Raw genomic sequence first — 15,965 nt, forward strand, 5'->3', positions numbered from 1 at the left:
AATTCGACAACAAAATATTAACTTACAATTAAAAATATCCCAACTGGTATAGGTTCAGCATAGAGGCCTTACTAAATGCATTATTTTATAGACACAAGTACATTCGCGCTTTGCAAAATCGTTTCAATTTTACATGCTTACTTAAAAAGGCCTGTAGATGGTGTTCCGTTGAATGCGTTTACAAGATTTCCAGTCAAATGATTTCTAAAATGTCCTTATAGGAAATTACATTAATAATCATAATGACTTATTCATTATAACTTATAAAAACTGTATAAAGCAAATTTTCATACAAAATTTAATACATAATCCTTTGATTAATATACATGAATCCTTTCAGTAGTGGATAGAGAGCCTTCCTAGAATATCTGAGAAATTAATATCGTATTTCCATAAAAGTAAATATGTATGTAGAAGGCCCATAAATCGAAGTCCTAGAGTTTTTTCGTTCAGCTTGTGTCGTTTTTCTAAATGACGTAATTTTTTTCGTATTTTAATAAAAATTTTATTTTTTATGCTACCAAATTTGATTTAATATTGCTACCAAAATTTAAGTAGCATTGCTACAAAATTTAAGTAGAACTGCTACCTAATTAAAGTAACAATGCTACCAAATTTTTGAATGATGAAAAATATAATATCATTTATTGCTACTTTAAGAACATATATACTGCCAATATTCGAAGTATTCAACTGGTACATTGAAATATTTAAATACCAGTGACTGTACAATTACTATCAAAATTTTTATTTTTTTTGCTACATCTACTGCTACCAAAATCTAAAGTTAACAGTAGTTATAGTAAATGATTTGCTGCTAGTTTTTCAACATTTTTAACTACAAAATTAATTTTCGTTACTACAGCTACTTGTAGTTTAGTTATTTAAACACTGCGGACTTTATGAACACAATAAAGTAAAGATCTCGAGATTGGAATGTGTATTAGAAACTTCAATGTTCCTTTTGTAGTGTGCACACCCACTTGTTTTTGATCTGGCAACGCCATTGAACTTTACCCTACAAACATTTTCTATTGCGGAAGTTACCCGTGTAAAACTTCCAAACGTGCTAAAAGCTCGCCAGCGATGTTGTGGAAGTATAAGAATTCTTGTCACCAGTCGGGAAGAACTGATGCCGAGCTGGGGAACGTCTAAGAGTAATGTGGAAGATAATTCTGGAAGACCCGCAGAAAAAACTTCTAGATGACTCTTGGAAGTAAGGTATTGCCAAAGACTCTTCTAGATGTGACTAGGAAGTCACTTCTTGAAGTGACTACCTAGTATCCTCTAGAAGTGTTCCTATCTTATCTTCTAGAAGATGAGTTTTCTCTTCTTCTAGAAAATGAGTTTTCTCTTCTTCTAGAACACGATTCTTCATGTTAAATTCAATATTTTATCCAGCTTAAAAAAATCTTTGTTATGTTTTATAATGGTTCCCAAAATATTTCATGTCTATCGATGGCCGTTCGTGAGCTGAACCGGTTACAAAAAAGTCCCTTTTTAGTTATTTTGTTTTAAATTATACAGCATTTCTTAAACAATATATACAGTATGTGGTATCATTTGAAAGGTTTTTTGAAGCCAAGTCTAGTGGTGCGCAAAATTTGCAAAATTGTGCATATATTTCATTTTTCTTAGTAAAAACCTAACAATTTTAAATATTTTGGAATATGACAATTATAAGCAAACGGTTATTTATGATTAATACATCATTGGGCGCGACTTTAAAATACCTTTTAAACGATACCCCGTATTGGATATTTTGTTTCAAAACAAACAAAAATTTAAAAAAATAATTCCAAAATACCTTTTTTTATTTTGGTCCAGCGGTCACTTAAAATATTTTGGGAATCATCATAAAACAAAGCAAGGTAAATTTTGGTAGGGTAACAAAAACACGTTTTTGCTTTCCATACAGAGTGAGTCGGTCTAATGTACATATGTATCAAAAATTTAGAATTATTACCTTATAATAAGATAATTTTCAGGGAATCTGTATTGATATTCCAACTGCTGACTGGTTTACTTCCAAAAATTGTAAAACGTTGGACTCTAAAATATTTTTGTAGTTCTTCATCAATTTTATTTCTAATCCATCAAATTGTAAGAGTTATATTATGGAACGCATTAATCCTTCAACGAAATAAAACAAGATAATCTTATAATTAATATTGAATATACATACTTTTGTATTTATTGAAATTACCAGTTATACTTTAGGAAGCAATAAAAAGAGGATTCTCTCATGTCAAATACATGTACCACTAAAGTTTAAACGGTCAGATCCATTTTTTACATTTTCTGCAAATAATCGACATTTTTAATGGAACCACGTGATGAAATAAGACATATATAACTTACCAGATCCCTTTTTTATATTTTAATTCGGTTAGAAATATTTTAATAGGGGGTAAAATATTAGCTACTACTTTCTAAAAAATTAAATAATTAAAAATTAATAAATTTATTTATTTATTTATTGTTCTGAATGAATAAAAACATTACCTTTCATGAACATTTTTTCAATGACTTGGAATTAAACCGTCTATAAAGATCTGAAATTACTAAGTCATGGATTATTTTTTATGTTATTTACAGTCACTAACGATAGAAACACCTTAACGACCCTAAACGGGATATTGCTTTTGACACTAATATTGCAATACTGTTTTTTGTTTGCTCTCTTCTAACACTTAAGTTCAATATCTTCGGAACGACATGCTAAATATAAAGAATATTGGTATCATATGATAGGTCATAGAAAGACCTGGTGTTAATAACTAAAAAAGTCCCTATAATTAGAAAAATTAAATCCAAAGCTATATGAAAATTAATAAAATTGTTTAAAACTATCTGTTTTCAATATTAAATATCTTATATGGGCAATTTCGTGTCGAGTGACCCAACTCGAAAAATAATTTATGTATAAAACAGTAGTATTAATTTCAATATAATGATTCCAGACCTAAACGCGCAAATAGTTTTAAAAATATTGAAAGTTAAGATTTAACTCAAATAAATCTAAATATGTTAAAAATGCAATGTTCATCAAATGAAAGTCGAAATGTACAACTTGAAAAAGTCTTTAAATGCTTATACCTCCTAAACTAATTAAGAGAGAGTCGAAATTTAATATGAACACATTTTTAATTAAACATATTAGACTTTTTTAAAAATAATGGAAATGGAAGCCGTTAAGAGTTGTTAACATATTCCTAAAATAGTATTTTAATATAACAACTTACTTTTTAATTTTATTTATATAATCCTTCCTTATACTTTTTGGTATATATTTAATACACTTCTCCAATTAAGAAAAACTTCTTAAATGTTTATTAACAGTTGATTTTTAACACAATACTGTCATATTGTTTTTTATTACTTAAGATTCACAATATTTTAATTACACTATTTTTCTATGAACATTAAATTCAATAACTCATTTAAGTTTTACGATGAATAATTAAAACTGAACATGACTAAACGAAACACAAAACATCACTGAACTTAGCAATATTTCTGCATTATTTATTTATTTTTTTTTTACGCTAAAAAATGGAGTATTTATATTTTTTGTTTTTGTACTCTTCTTACTATCATCCGGAAGTAACCTAAAAGTATACTTCCAGACGGCAAAAACTAGAACTCAATGTATTTGTTTTTGTAAAATGTGTGCTCTCGTCTGACAATTGTACAGTGACTACAATCCACACTTCCAGATGAATAAAATACAACATTAATGTGAACACTCTTCAAACTGTCTTCCAGAAGTGACATAAACATACAAATCAAGAAGATACAAATTAGGAAACAATGTATTTTGTTATTGTAAAATTTGTATCTTCTTGATTTGAATGTTTATGTCACTTCTGGAAGACAGTTTGAAGAGTGTTCATATTAATGTTGTATTTTATTTATCTGGAAGTGTGGATTTTAGTCACTTCTGGACGATTGTCAGACGAGAGCACACATTTTACAAAAACAAAATACATTGATTTCTAGTTTTCGCCGTCTGAAAGTATAGTTTTAGGTTACTTCCGGATGAAAGTAAGAAGAGTACAAAAACAAAAAAATATAAATACTCCATTTTTTAGTGTGAAAAAAATAAATAAATAATGCAGAAATTTTGCTAAGTTCAGTGATGTTTTGTGTTTTGTTCAGTCATGTTCAGTTTTAATTATTTATCGTAAAACTTAAATGAGTCATTGAATTTAATGTTCATAGAAAAATAGTGTAATTAAAATATTGTGAATCTTAAGTAATAAAAAACAATATGACAATGTTGTGTTAAAAATCAACTGTTAATAAACATTTAAGGTTTTCTTAATTGGCGAAGTGTATTAAATATATACCAAAAAGTATAAGGAAGGATTATATAAATAAAATTAAAAAGTAAGTTGTCATATTAAAATACTATTTTAGGAATATGTTAACAACTCTTAACGGCTTCCATTTCCATTATTTTTAAAAAATTCTAATATGTTTAATTAAAAATGTTTTTATATTAAATTTCGACTCTCTCTTAATTCGTTTAGGAGGTATAAGCATTTAAAGACTTTTTCAAGTTGTACATTTCGACTTTCATTTGATGAACATTGCATTTTTAACATATTTAGATTTATTTCAGTTAAATCTTAACTTTCAATATTTTTAAAACTATTTGCGCTTTTAAGTCTGGAATCATTATATTGAAATTAATACTACTGTTTTATACATAAAATATTTTTTGACTTGGGTCACTCGACACGAAATTGCCCATATAAGATATTTAATATTGAAATCAGATAGTTTTAAACCCACCTTTTTTAAATTAATACAATTTTATTAATTTTCATATAGCTTTGGATTTAATTATTCTAATTATAGGTACTTTTTTTTAGTTATTAACACCAGGTCTTTCTATGACCTATCATATGATACCAATATTCTTAATATTTAGCATGCCGTTCCCAAGATATTGAACCTAAGTGTTAGAAGAGAGCAAACAAAAAACAGTATTGCAATATTAGTGTCAAAAGCAATATCCCGTTTAGGGTCGTTAAGGCGTTTCTATCGTTAGTGACTGTAAATAACTTAAAATATAATCCATGACTTAGTAATTTCAGATCTTTATAGACGGTTTAATTCCAAGTCATTGAAAAAATGTTCATGAAAGGTAATGTTTTTATTTATTCAGAACAATAAATAAATTTATTAATTTTTAATTATTTAAATTTTTAGAAAGTACTTAGAAGCTAATATTGTACCCCCTATACTTCTAACCGAATTAAAATATAACAAGTAAGAGTGCTATATTCGGCCGTGCCGAATCTTATATACCCTTCACCATAGTGTATTTTAAACATAATTGATCTTACAGTCTTGTTAATAAAAACATTAAAAAAATTTGAGTCGATTTAAGCCGAATGATTCGGCGGCGGCTCAAGCAACTAAATATAGTTCGGCGGCTAAGCTCCGACTAGAAGCCGGTCGACTTCGACCTCTGATTCATTGCTGGTAAACATTGACGAGACGTAGATTTTGTTTTTGTTTATCGTAAAAAAAATTGTTTTCAAAAGCACTTGGGAAAAATTTGTGTTAGTTTTAAATTTCAAACTTACATTATTCGCATAAAAATTATTGTACAATAACTCACAATCTACTCTCATATAATTGAAAACGTTTTAAATACTTTTTTCTATTCATTAAAAAATATATTTGCAATACAAAAGGGAATATTATTTTATTTTAACAAAAAATGCAAATCATATTTTTTTGCTGTGTATTTTTTGTATGTTTGGATTCCAAACAAAACAAAAAAATACACAGCTGAATAAAACCAAATACATCTACACACACACATGTAAATCTTTTTCTATATTCAGTGTTGTTGTTGCTTTTATAACAATTTTTTGATGAAATTTTCAGAGGTTGTCTCGGATTTTTGTTCATATCTCCGTTATTTACCGACCGATTTTGCTGATTTTAAATAGCGATCTTCTCGAAAGCATTTCTAATAGAATTATTGAAGATTCGGATTTCGCCGATATCTGGGGTCCTATAAAAACTGATTTCAACAGACAGACAGACGGACATGGCTTAATCGACTCCGCTATCTATAAGGATCCAAAATATATATACTTTATAGGGTCGGAAAATTATATTATAGAAATTACAAACGGAATGACAAACTTATATATACCCTTCTCACGAAGGTGAAAGGTATAAAAAAGGGATCTGGTAAGTTATATATGTCTTATTTCATCACGTGGTTCCATTAAAAATGTCGATTATTTGCAGAAAATGTAAAAAATGGATCTGACCGTTTAAATTTTGGTGGTAAATGTATTTGACATGAGAGAATCCTATTTTTATTGCTTCCTAAAGTATAAATGGTAATATCAATAAATACAAAAGTATGTATATTCAATATTAATTATAAGATTATCTTGTTTTATTTCGTTGAAGGATTAATGCGTTCCATAATATAACTCTTACAATTTGATGGATTAGAAATAAAATTGATGAAGAACTACAAAAATATTTTAAAGTCCAACGTTTTACAATTTTTGGAAGTATACCAGTCAGCAGTTGGAATATTAATACGGATTCCCTGAAAATTATCTTATTATAAGGTAATAATTCTAAATTTTTGATACATATGTACATTAGACCGACTCACTCTGTATGGAAAGCAAAAACGTGTTTTTGTTACCCCTCCCTAAATTTACCTTGCTTTGTTTTATGATGATTCCCAAAATATTTTAAGTGACCGCTGGACCAAATTAAAAAAAAGGTATTTTGGAATTATTTTTTTTAAATTTTTGTTTGTTTTGAAACAAAATATCCAATACGGGGTATCGTTTAAAAGGTATTTTAAAGTCGCGTCCAATGATGTATTAATCATAAATAACCATTTGCTTATAATTGTCACATTCCAAAATATTTAAAATTGTTAGGTTTTTACTAAGAAAAATGAAATATATGCACAATTTTGCAAATTTTGCGCACCACTAGAATTGGCTTCAAAAAACCTTTCAAATGATACCACATACTATATATATTGTTTAAGAAATGCTTAAGCTGGATAAAATATTGAATTTAACATGAAGAATAGTGTTCCCATACGACATTTTCTTTAAAACTGTCCAGCTCACGAATGGACAATAATTAACCGAAAATATTTTGGGTAACATCATATTACATAACAGCGAAGAGAGTCGGTCTAATGAACATATATTATTTTTTTAGATTAGATTGTTAAATCAATTATATTTTCTACTATTTTAATTTCAATTAATTCAATAAAAACTATAAAATTTCATTTTATTTAGATTTTTTTATAGATTTTATTTTGGTTAGTATACAAGTAGAAGAAGAGAAAACTCATCTTCTAGAAGACGAGAATACTCATCTTCTAGAAGAAGAGAATACTCATCTTCAAGAAGAAGAGAATACTCTTCTTCTAGAAGAAGAGAAAACTCATCTTCTAGAAGATAAGATAGGAACACTTCTAGAGGATACTAGGTAGTCACTTCACGAAGTGACTTCCTAGTCACATCTAGAAGAGTCTTTGGCAATACCTTACTTCCAAGAGTCATCTAGAAGTTTCTTCTGCGGGTCTTCCAGAAGTATCTTCCAAGTTACTCTTAGACGTTCCCCAGCTCGTCATCAGTTCTTCCCGACTGGTGACAAGCATTCTTATACTTCCGCAACATCGCTGGCGAGCTTTTAGCACGTTTGGAAGTTTCACACGGGTAACTTCCGCAATAGAAAATGTCTGTAGGGTATACCCGTGAACTTAACAAACTTTCTGGCAAACTTTTTTGTTGAGAAATATGTGCAGACGAAAATTGAGTGTTTTCGGCTTTGCAGACATAATTTTCAGTGCTGCCAAGTTATTGTACATACATTTAGTACAAAATTTATATATAATTATGTGGTGTATATCAATTTACACTGAATATCCACTCTTCTTCTTATTTTGAACGTGGGATAGGATTTTCGGCATTTAACAAACTTTTCATATATTTTTAAAAAAATTTAAATGTGAAATAAAATTTTTTAAAACAAAAACTAATAATTATTAATTTTAATCAAAAATAAAAACCAAAAAGTAATATTTGATTTTAATTTTGTTATTGTTCAAAATAACTTATAATTGTTAAAAATAATAAGAAAAAAATATTTTTTGCTCATAAGGGTCCAATTTTTACTTTGTGCCAAAAATCGAAATATGGGGACCTATAGAGAGAGGTCCGGCCTACATTTCCTCATATTTAGTTTCCATGTTTACAGATAGGCCACCGAACAAAATTTTCAAAAAACTATTTCCTCATATTTAGTGTTCATGTTTACAGATAGGCCTCCGAACTAAATTTTCAAAAAACTATTTTTGACAAAATCATCCAATTAGTTTTTGGACCATAGGGTCCAATTTTTTACTTTGTGTCAAAAATCGAAATATGGGACCTCATATTTAGTTTCCATGTTTACAGATAGGCTTCCGAACAAAATTTTCAAAAAACTATTTTTTGACAAAATCACTCAATTAGTTTTTGGACCATAGGGTCCAATTTTTACTTTGTGCCAAAAATCGAAATATGAGGACCTATAGAGAGAGGTCCGGCCTATATTTCCTCATATTTAGATATTTTATCTCAAAACATAAAACACGTCTTTTTGTTATTTTTTCTGCACCAATGCAAAATGAAAAAAGTACTTTTTTAATTTTGTATACTAAAATGTACAACTTCTCAGTTTTAATTGAAATGAAATGTCAAAGAATAAAAAATATTTTTTTGTTTGCAAAATGTAAATTATTTTCGGAGTTTTAAATTAATGAAAAGTGTTGCAAAAAATAATACACATTAAGTTTAAGTGATAAGAAAAACTAATAAGTGCTAATATCCTCGCAGTTTTGCGAATAAAATTTGAAGTTTAGTGAGCGCGTTTAGTTCTCACAAGTTTGTTTCAATCTCTCAGAGCTCGTCTGTGTGAAGAGAATAAAAACTTTTTTTTTTTTTTTGAAAACCGCTTTAGTTTCGCCCAAACCCAGCGGTAAACGAAACAAAGTACTTAGATAATATGTGATGACATGAGTATGATACTCTAAGCGAGCAATCTAAATACTTAGAGTGCAATCTATGCGTAATCCAAGATATCATCAACTTAAATTATAACTTAGGTTACGATTTAAGCAGGGAGTCAGCTGATTTTTTTAATGTTGTTTTTATTTTAAAAAAATCAATAATAAAGAAACGATTCTTTTTTGTTGTATACATAAAAGAAATGGAAAACAAAATAAATGTTTATGTTCAAAGAAGTTTTGTATTAGAAGTGACGTGTTTTTTAAAAGGTGAAAATATTTAATAAAAAATGGAAGGTTTTTCGTTCAGAAATTTAAGGCGTTTGGTAAATAAGAAAAAATAAGGGACAATAGAAAAAAGGGAATGAAAATAATACAAGTGTTAATAATAAAATTAACAATCCCGGTGATACCATTCAATGTGAATGATTTAAATATTAATTTCTTTAAAACTCAATCGACTAACTCCTCGTCCATAACGGAAAAATTAAGTGCCTAGTACAACAAATATAATCCAGGGAGAAAGTGTTGTGACGAATTATTAAAAATACTAAAATCCGAAAATAGATAGATTATTGAATAAAGATGTATATCTGTCATTTAATTATGATGGATTGAATGGCAAGAGGGGGTTAAAAGAGTTCCAGTCGCACAGTGGTATAGGAAAAAAGAGGGAAATAATTCGGTAACTTCTAAACGGTTAATCCGATTTTAATGAAATTTGGTATGCACAAAGAGGAGGTGTTGTAGAGTTTGGACCTTATAGGCCCTTTTTTATTTAGTTTTTGCGAAGATACAAATTTTTCAAATTGCAATAAAAATTTTATTTATGAATATTTTTTGATGAAATTTTTTTATTTTTTTTACTCAAAATCCGAAATTAAATAAAAATTTCGAATTTTCTTATTAGAAATCCCAGAATTCCCAAAAAAGTTTTAAAAAATTTGGTTTTTTGCCTATTATATCCATACCAGGGGCGTTGTTATCGAAACCCGTTCAAAATGATTAAGAACATATTGGGTCATATAAAACAGGTCACTATAATTTGATATCGACTATGCGATTTGAGAATTTTTGCTCAAAATTGAATTTTCCATAAAAAATAGGGTTTTTTGGATGGACCTGGTCCCCTCGGTATCAAAAATTTTTAGGTTTTGTTTCATTTATCGTATTTTATGTAATGTCAGCTTTCCAAAAAGTATAAATTCTGTATACATCTTCTTAGAAACTCTTTAGATAACTTAAAAAGAAAAAGATACTTTTTTCCCAAAAAAATGGCAAAAAATCGCCTTTATTTATTTTTTTAAATTAAAATGTCTAATTCTTTAACAGCTTGATATATAAACTTGTAGTTAAGCGAATAAAAAAAGGCGAAAATCGAACTCAACTGAAGATATAGGATCGTTTTAAAAATTTAACATAGCCGAGGTGTCCGTTTAAAAGTTACCGAATTATTTCCCTCTTTTTTTTCTATACCATTGTGAGTCGCTGCATGATATAATTTACGGTAAGTTTATTTTACACTTCCTCATTTAAATATATTCTAGTAATTTCCTATTTTCCTTTACAGAAGCTCTAAAGGAAGATGGCTATACCATTCAAGTATTTAAAAAGGAAATGCAACAGTGTTTCAAAATTTATAAGAATAGATTTTTTTCAAAAAAATCCAGAGAAAAAAAGCAAAATTAATATTAAAAACACTAAATGTCCATATCTATTTTTCTTTTTTCTTATCAATTGGATTTTGGATTACATGCAATTTGGATTGGATTACATACTTTTCCATTGAATTTTATTTGAATTGAATTTATAAACATTTTCATAATTCTTATTTATTTTTAAATTAATAAAAAATATATAACAAATTATTTTTATTAATAATTCAGTATGCATAGTACCACATGTAACTTACAAATGCAAATAGAGCAGTAATCTACATACATTACATTATTATTTGCAAGCTTTTATAGGCGTCTCATTAACTTCGCCTAAAACTCCACAGTATGAGGCAGCCTAGGACACTTTTATGTTAAATCTAAGTGGAAGAATAAGTGAAAGCATCACCACTGACTGCCACGAAATACTGCTTAGATAAGCGAGTACAACCGCTGGGAAGTTAATTAACAAAGTAGCGACATCTCTTGTTGTACAACAACATCTACAACAAACACATGTATTTTGTTTTTGGAATAATTCAAGAATGTGTCAAAATAAAATTTAACAAAATTTCCTTTAACAACAATGTGAACAAAACATAAATAAAAAATATTACTTTTAAGTTGAAAATATTAAGGATTTAATTATATTATTATATATTATAAAATTTATAACACTTTTAAACAACTTTAAAACCACTTTTAATTCACTTTTTCAACTTTTCACAAATTTTAACAAATAGCAAAAAAAAAAAAAATAGTCAGCTGTTCAAGTGATGCTACTTTATTAATTTACTTTGGTTTCGCCTATATGTACTACTATATGCTCCAAGACATTTAACATTCTCTACAAACTGAATACTATCATCGTCAATCATAATAGACAGATTAACATCAGTTCTAGGTGACTTAAAAATCATCGCCTTGGTCTTCTCACGATTAATACATAGTCCACAACTTGACATCCAACTTGAAACAGAAGAATACCCTATTAACTAAACACTCCACTCAGCAAACTGACATTCTCCTGCAAATAGTAATTGAATATCATCAGCAAAAATTAACAATTGACAAGAAAGTACCTCAACAGTTAACATAAGATCATTCATATACAATAAAAATAATAAGGGACCAATAACACAGCGTTCCGCAACGCCACTTGTGACCAAAGAACATACAGAAAGATAGAAAATAACAATTTACAAACAGTTAAAGAAAATTTAAAGAAATTGCATAGTTTTTGTATTAACATTGAATGAATTAGACGATCAAACACTTTAGACCCTTGATCAGCAAAGAGCTTTGTTAAGAGCTTTCTTGTACCCTTAATTTTAAACGCATAGGTGCTTACACATGTATAAAAAGCAATAAAACCAGTAAGAGAAGAGCGCCACTAAAACAGCCAAATCATTCCAATCCATAATTTGACGTATATAATCTGTCAGACCTAATAAAAGTGAAGTGGTATTATAACCACGACGAAAACCAGTTTGATAGGTATTAATCAAATTGCTGTTATCTAAATATTCTAGCATTTGTGTTTTCATAACATGTTCTACAATCTTAGATAATATAGGAACTATAGATATAGGTCTAAAACTACATTCATTTCCATTTTTATTAATAGGAACCACCTTAGCGACCTTCCAATTCATAGGAAATACAGAATAAGTTAAAATGTTATTCACAAGATAAAATAATGTTTGAGTAAAAGGAATAATAATCTTAAAGAACTTTATAGGCAAACCATCGGGACCAGATGCATTCGATTTTATGCAACAAAACAAACTTTTTTTAAATGTTACTATGGCCGTATATATAAAATGATATATAACTGCTATATAGAATTTTAAGTAAGAAGTGTAGAAATCGAATGGCATACACTTTTTTTGTAGATTTCATCGTTCTATGGTGTGTACTACAACAACAAACGTTTTTTTTTTACAAAAAATGTTACTATGGTCGTACATATAAAATGATATATAACTGCTATCGGACGATCTTGTGCACAGAAGAGCCGATTTCACACAGAGTCGGACTACCTAAAATACTTTGTTTGATTTTTATGTAAAATCTTGGGATACTTGTTGGAGCTAAACATTTGGTTCTAGCGAACAGGATTTTTGGATCTTGATATCAATAAAGGATCTTTTTTGACACATTCAACTCTATTCCTACAATACAGTCCACAGGAGATATACTAATGATTTATTTATTTCAACGAAATAAGGTACGTAAATATATGTATTTCAGTTGTGAGCAAGTAACAAAATTCGTTTCTTTTGTTTCGCAAACACACACATTTTTTTGTGAATTTTTGTTTTATTTTTATACCCACCATCAAAAAAGATGGGTGGGATATTGATTTTGTCATTCCGTTTGTAACACATCGAAATATTGGTCATAGACCCACAAAAATATATGTATATATTCTGGGAACATATTCTAAGACTGTTGAAATCACGATAGCAACCACAAGTATACGTTTTAGTGACTTCTGTATGAGAGTTGGGTGAAAACACACATTTTACAATAACAAAATACATTGTTTCCTAATTTGTATCTTCTTGATTTGTATGTTTATGTCACTTCTGGAAGACAGTTTGAAGAGTGTTCACATTAATGTTTTTATTTTATTTATCTGGAAGTGTGGATTGTAGTCACTTCTGTACAATTGTCAGACGAGAGCACACATTTTACAAAAACAAAATACATTGATTTCTAGTTTTCGCCGTCTGGAAGTATACTTTTAGGTTACTTCCGGATGAAAGTAAGAAGAGTACAAAAACAAAAAAATATAAATACTCTATTTTTTAGCGTGAAAAAAATAAATAAATAATGCAGAAATTTTGCTAAGTTTAGTGATGTTTTGTGTTTCGTTCAGTCATGTTCAGTTTTAATTATTCATCGTATTAAAATAAAAAACAATATGACAGTGTTGTGTTAAAAATCAACTGTTAATAAACATTTAAGAAGTTTTTCTTAATTGGCGAAGTGTATTAAATATATACCAAAAAGTATAAGGAAGGATTATATAAATAAAATTAAAAAGTAAGTTGTTATATTAAAATACTATTTTAGGAATATGTTAACAACTCTTAACGGCTTCCATTTCCATTATTTTTAAAAATGTCTAATATGTTTAATTAAAAATGTTTTCATATTAAATTTCGACTCTCTCTTAATTAGTTTAGGAGGTATAAGCATTTAAAGACTTTTTCAAGTTGTACATTTCGACTTTCATTTGATGAACATTGCATTTTTAACATATTTAGATTTATTTGGGTTAAATCTTAACTTTCAGAATTTTTAAAACTATTTGCGCGTTTAGGTCTGGAATCATTATATTGAAATTAATACTACTGTTTTATACATAAATTATTTTTTGACTTGGGTCACTCGACACGAAATTGCCCATATAAGATATTTAATATTGAAAACAGATAGTTTTAAACAATTTTATTAATTTTCATACAGCTTTGGATTTAATTATTCTAATTATAGGTACTTTTTTAGTTATTAACACCAGGTCTTTCTATGACCTATCATATGATACCAATATTCTTAATATTTAGCATGCCATTCCCAAGATATTGGACCTAAGTATTAGAAGAGAACAAACAAAAAACAGTATTGCAATATTAGTGTCAAAAGCAATATCCCGTTTAGGGTCGTTAAGGCGTTTCTATCGTTAGTGACTGTAAATAACTTAAAATATAATCCATGACTTAGTAATTTCAGATCTTTATAGACGGTTTAATTCCAAGTCATTGAAAAAATGTTCATGAAAGGTAATGTTTTTATTTATTCAGAACAATAAATAAATAAATTTATTAATTTTTAATTATTTAATTTTTTAGAAAGTAGTAGCTAATATTGTACCCCCTATTAAAATACTTCTAACCGAATTAAAATATAAAAAAGGGATCTGGTAAGTTATATATGTCTTATTTCATCACGTGGTCCATTAAAAATGTCGTTTATTTGCAGAAAATGTAAAAAATGGATCTGACCGTTTAAACTTTGGTGGTAAATGTATTGGACATGAGAGAATCCTATTTTTATTGCTTCCTAAAGTATAACTGGTAATTTCAATAAATACAAAAGTATGTATATTCAATATTAATTATAAGATTATTTTGATTTATTTCGTTGAAGGATTAATGCGTTCCATAATATAACTCATACAATTTGATGGATTAATCATAAAATTGATGAAGAACTACAAAAATATTTTAGAGTCCAACGTTTTGCAATTTTTGGAAGTATACCAGTCAGCAGTTGGAATATTAATACAGATTCCCGGAAAATTATCTTATTATAAGGTAATAATTCTAAATTTTTGATACATATGTACATTAGACCGACTCACTCTGTATGGGAGCAAAAACGTGTTTTTGTTACCCTCCCAAAATTTACCTTGCTTTGTTTTATGATGATTCCCAAAATATTTTAAGTGACCGCTGGACCAAATTAAAAAAAGGTATTTTGGAATTATTTTTTTTAAATTTTTGTTTGTTTTGAAACAAAATACCCAATACGGGGTATCGTTTAAAGGTATTTTAAAGTCGCGTCCAATGATGTATTAATCATAAATAACCATTTGCTTATAATTGTCATATTCCAAAATATTTAAAATTGTTAGGTTTTTACTAAGAAAAATGAAATATATGCACAATTTTGCAAATTTTGCGCACCACTAGACTTGGCTTCAAAAACTTTTCAATTGTTTATGAAATGCTGTATAATTTAAAACAAAATAACTAAAAAGGGACTCTTTTGTAACCGCTTCAGCTCACGAACGACCATCGATAGACTAGAAATATTTTGGGAACCATTATAAAACATAACAAAGATTTTTTTAAGCTGGATAAAATATTGAATTTAACATGAAGAATCGTGTTCCCATACGATATTTTCTTTAAAACTGTCCAGCTCACAAATGGACAACACTTAACCGAAAATATTTTGGGTAACATCATATTACAGCGAATATTATGAGGGGGGTAATTCAAGCACCTTTTTTTGTGAGTCGGTCTAATGTACACATATTACTTTTTTAGATTAAGGAGTGAGATCGAAAAATTCTTAACATACATATATGTTTATAAAAAAGAAACCACTAAACTTACAGCTTTATTTTTTTTTTATTTGATTCAAATTATTATTACAATTTACAAAAAAAAAATATTTTTATAGTTTTAATCACTAGTGATGAAATTTTGAACCCTTTTCGGAAACCC

The sequence above is a fragment of the Lucilia cuprina genome, chromosome 2 (assembly GCF_022045245.1).
Source record: "Lucilia cuprina isolate Lc7/37 chromosome 2, ASM2204524v1, whole genome shotgun sequence".
Taxonomy (NCBI): domain Eukaryota; kingdom Metazoa; phylum Arthropoda; class Insecta; order Diptera; family Calliphoridae; genus Lucilia; species Lucilia cuprina.